The sequence below is a fragment of the Anolis carolinensis genome, chromosome 4 (assembly GCF_035594765.1).
Source record: "Anolis carolinensis isolate JA03-04 chromosome 4, rAnoCar3.1.pri, whole genome shotgun sequence".
Classification (NCBI taxonomy): domain Eukaryota; kingdom Metazoa; phylum Chordata; class Lepidosauria; order Squamata; family Dactyloidae; genus Anolis; species Anolis carolinensis.
In genome coordinates, this window is record NC_085844.1 from 75,470,456 (window position 1) to 75,475,451 (window position 4,996).

The following is a 4,996-nucleotide window of genomic DNA, read 5'->3' on the forward strand; positions in this document are numbered from 1 at the left end:
TACTTTGCATTAGAATATGTGGCTTTTATTTAAAACTAGCTTGGGGACCCAGCGGTGCTCAGGTTATTGGGAAAAGGCATTATTTATATTTGAATGCTAGGTATTCTCAGTTTGGAGTGGGGGAACTACAATTCCCAGAATCGTGGATCAATCCTCCCCAAACCCTGCCAGTATTCAAAGTTGGCCATTTTGGGTCTGTGTACCAAGTGTGGTCACCACACCTCAGACTTCAAGAAATGATTCCTCAAATTATCGTAATCCTTTCATAAGGCATCAGGAGACTTGGGGGGAACACACTTGGGGGGAGCCCCTGGGTCCTTTTCCTGTTTCACCTGATATAATCTGGGGTATCTCTAGGAAAACTGTCTTTCCTATGCCCCCACCCTCACGACACCCATTGGGACAGTCATAACATTAAGCACACCATTGTATCAATTGGAGCTAGAATATTAATCTCATTATTGATTGCCCCACCCCATTCCTCCCTGATCACGTCCCAATAAATGGACACACTCTTCAAAATAGTTCAATGACAGTTTATTAAAGTTTCCCACCACAGCAATGACCAACCAGAGATGGCATCAGAGCCATTCTTTGGCATCTCCTAGTCAGACATTTACTGAGACAATCAGCATGGTATATTTGAATAGATGCCAAAACACAATAATTATGCTATGTATTTGTAGTTGCAATATGTCAATTCTCTGGGGTGCTTTTTTTTGCTGATATCCTCTCTGGTCATTGAGAAATAAACCTCTGATTTTGCCTTCAACCATCTGTGTCTCATTTGGCCTTTTGGAATGCTAGACACGCCAGACTCTGAACTCTCTGTTTTTGCAGAAGCTGAAATCACATAACAAAATTATAAGAGTATAAGGTAAAGTACTGGTCAGGCCTTTCTAATAGTAACCAGAAACATTTATCTGACATCTACTGGATAACTGAGAGTCTACTGTAATAAAATAGCAAAACAAATGTATACATACAATTATTATAGAGGATCGTTTGGAACTATTCAATTATTTCTAGCACTGATGTTTCAGCTAATTTAATCATGTTATCTTTAAAAACTTTTTTAAAACCTCAAACCAACATTGGTTAATCTCTGTATAGTCAAGTATCCAACTGACTCCAATACTATATACTGCAAGAAGGATGCTAGGAGAGAGGTTCTTTTCTATAGAGTGTCATTGGATGCTACAGTTAGTCTCCTGTGCCAGGCAAGAATTGACCCATTTTCATAACTGCTATTAACATTGACATTAATTTTTTACTACTCAGTGATGTTATGAAAAATCAAAATGCATGCCAGGCAGCTAAAGTGGACATTCAACATTTACAGTCTATTAATTAATTCATCACTTAAAAGCTAGCTATTGATTATTTTTAATGGCCTTACAAACCATCTTTAGCCTCTGTGATGCAATTAAGACATGTGTTTACTCTTCAGTTGTTTAACACATATAGAGCAATGCTTTCCTCCACCACAAACAACTCATCTTCTTGTTAGTCTTAACAATTGTACCAAAAGGTCTTCCTGGAACCACCATAATACACTACAATACTAAATGAACTAAATTAGGTATCTGAAGTTAATTTAGAGATTGTTAAATGGCTCTAGATTTGGGGGGTTTGGGGATTTGTCAGTCATTGTGTGTGGATTCTTCCAACATGTCTTTTGCCTAGATTAAAGGTAAGAGAAAAATAAAGATAATAATGTTGATCATAAAGGTGGTGGTGGTGGTGGGGGGGTGTTGTCCAAAACTCATGACTGAACAAAATCTCTTTTCATGTTTGTCCAGTACTATTCTTAGGACAGATAAGGGATAAAAGGACGAGGCTCTCCCCCTTAATACTTAGGGCAAGTATCCAACTGTCTTCAATACTAAAGAGCAACAATGGGGAAGCTTTTTCTCCAATGGCCATTGGAGCAGGGTGACTGCTCTGACCACCAGCCAATGGAGACCTCCCTTTGCTGTCTGCCCCATTCTCAATCCATTGATTGCCAGACAAGATGGCAACTATGGGTGTTGGGTGGCATTTGTAGTTCTTGACCTTGAGCATTACATTAGGCTTCTGAACTTACTGAATTTTGACATTCAGCTGTGGGATCTTGTCAGGGAATCGGCGACCCCGACTGATTGATGAGCCAAGTCCCACCTCAGCTCACCCGTCAGACCACTCTGCAAATGGCGAAAGTGGCACCGACCAAGAACGACAACTTTGCTGATTTATATCTGCTGAAGCCAGCGGCACTGAAGCTTTATTTACAGTGCTAATTAACCAAAGCTATCTGGACATATGTTGTGTCCACAAGATCAAATATGGAGCATGTCCATCTCTCACAAAGTCTGTTCTCTGTGCACCGAAGCACCTCCTCTGAATTCCACAGCTTGTGATGTATCTTCCTGTTATGTAGCACAAACGGAAGTCCTTGTCATTTGCCCTTCCAGCAATCAATCAGGATTGGCTGCAAATTAACTTCTTGACTGCTGGAATGCTTGCTGGAACAAAACACATACAATTCAACAGCAACAATAGATAAACATTTCACTCTATATCACAAAAACACTAACAGATCTTATACTGAAAGATGAGGATTTTAGATCAGCTGAAGAAATATTTATCTTAAAGGCGCACCTCCTCTGTCTATTGGGTAAAGGCTACCCAACTTAGTTTCTATTGAATCTTTTTAATCTACTTCAGGCTTTAATACTACCCACTAAGAACCTGTATGTTTCATCTGCTGTTGGTTGTTTTATATTGTTTGCAATGTGTTTGTTTCTCCATCTAAGCAAGTATTGGGGAAAATCCTCGGTACAATGTAAAACCATCATTCATCTCAATTTTAGTATCTTCAGCTTCCTTCCAAGTCTTTTGGGTTGAATTTGGATGCAAATTATTTTAATGGATAGATACTCCACAGCACTACACTCATATATACCCATTTAAGGAAGAAAAATAATAACAGCTATTGAAGCAAATGAGGGCACTTTCCCCTTGGCCAAAAGCAAAACGCGCCACAAAAAAGACCCTCAAAGGCCTTTTTAACTCCTCAGTTCCATTTCCTACCTGATCACACATCCAGGAATCTGCTCTCCAAGCTAATTTGCAGCCTTTCAATTCATGTGGAAAAATTTATGATTACATAAAATCTATGCTGAAAAACGCAGAGCACATATTTCATTTTACATCAGCCCCCAGAGGGAGGGTTAAAACAGTTCTGCTGAGAATAGCTGCTGCTGTTGCTTCATTTTCAAATGACATCCAACTGTTAAAGGAAGAAGGAAAGATATTTGAAGTTACCCGTCACGCAGAGATAAAAAGGAGGCAGCATAATCCTGCTATGTCTTGATAACATTAATTAGCACCAGAGCAGAGGGATTTGATTGGGTTTAAAAAAAAAAAAAGACTTTATTGGATTTAACACTTACTTGCAAAAAATGTTTAAACACTTCCATAGCCCAGGTTTTTCTTCTTTTTTTAAAGGCTGCGTTTTTAAAGAAACCATTGTCAAATGTCTATTTAAATAGAGGTACATCACTCTTCAGTTCATCCTGCTCAATATGCAAACATAATCAAAATAAGGTTGCATGCTGTACCTTCCAAAAGGTGTATATAAATCCTTTGAAACTATAGCCTTCAATTTCCTTTCCATTTTGTGACCATTGTGGCTATTTAGGAAATATTGCCCACATTTGCTATGTTGTGCTGTCATTATTTATTTATTTATTTATTTATTTACTTACTACATTTATATCCCGCTCTTCTCACCCTGAAGGGGACTCAGAGCAGCTTACAAATCAAATGAACATACAATATATTACTAGCATAGCACAATATAAGCATTAAATTACTATATTGTACTATATCATTATATGGTAATATTATTAGTAATATTACATTTAATATATAATATATAATTAATATTATTATATTGTATTATTAGTAGTATAATATTGTATTCCATTATAATCTTATTATCAATATTATATGTATATACAATATATTATATATTTATAAATTTTATATATATATATATATATATATATATATATATATATATATATATATATTTAGTATAGCATGTTGCTATGGCACAGGAGACAAGATGGTCTTAAGTGTTTCGAAATGCACATCCTGTTAATATCAAAGAGGCATGGCATTTTCCCACTACATCCATGTTTGCGGTTCTTGACGCTCAAAAATAAACCTCAAACAAAGGTGCCAGACTTCCCTTGAACCATCTCCATTTTTGAAGGCAAAAAGGTATTGTTAGCATGATGGACATCCTGCTTCTCCAAGCAGTGAGAAGACCCAGGAATGCAGCGCTTATTCAAGTTAGGCTGCCTTTGGAAAAATATTACTGGGAGCATGGTAGTATTTTGGAGCATTTGTGATTACTTACAGCCAGGTTGCATAGCAGTGGCTGAACTATAGCTCCCATCTGCCTAAAGCAACATAGCCAAATGGAGTGGTATTTGGGGTATCTAATTGAAAATATCTGGGGGGCATCCAATTTACAGGAAGAAATGTATTGGCTGAAACACAGTTTAAATGTCACAACAGAGAGTCAAAGTTCGTTCTCCATCATCAGATTCACAAGCTCTTCCAAATCTAACTCAAGCACCAGTCTTCCACCTCTTGTTTCCTTTCCATCGCTGGAATTATGATATTTTTAGCTGATAGCAGAGCTATCAACAAGGGAATCCACTTGCAATGTCTGAAATAACGCAATGCTGTGCTAGATATATTTGTCCTTTTCTACATTTTAAGCAATGCTGTGCTAGATATATTTGTTGTCATGCATGCAAATTATTATTGCATACCATATTCTCTCATTAGTTTAACAACATCCCCCCACCCCCTGGGATATTTTAGGAATTTTGTATTAAGAGAGCCATTCATGGTTTTAAATGTTTGGTTTGTTCATGGATCCGGGGAGCGAGGTGAGCTCCTGCTGTTTGCCCCAGCTTCTTTCCAAACATGTTTGAAA

The 4,996-nt window shown here is 37.5% G+C and overlaps 1 long non-coding RNA gene across 1 annotated transcript; it reads right to left on the reverse strand.

The window, feature by feature from the left end:
- Positions 1-520: 520 nt before the first annotated feature.
- Positions 521-3,399, reverse strand: LOC103278563 (uncharacterized). Its single transcript, XR_506150.3, has 3 exons — positions 3,073-3,399; positions 2,087-2,504; positions 521-843 (listed from the first exon to the last, which is right to left on the reverse strand). It is a non-coding gene; the product is annotated as an uncharacterized LOC103278563 (long non-coding RNA).
- Between the last annotated feature and the right edge of the window lie 1,597 nt (positions 3,400-4,996).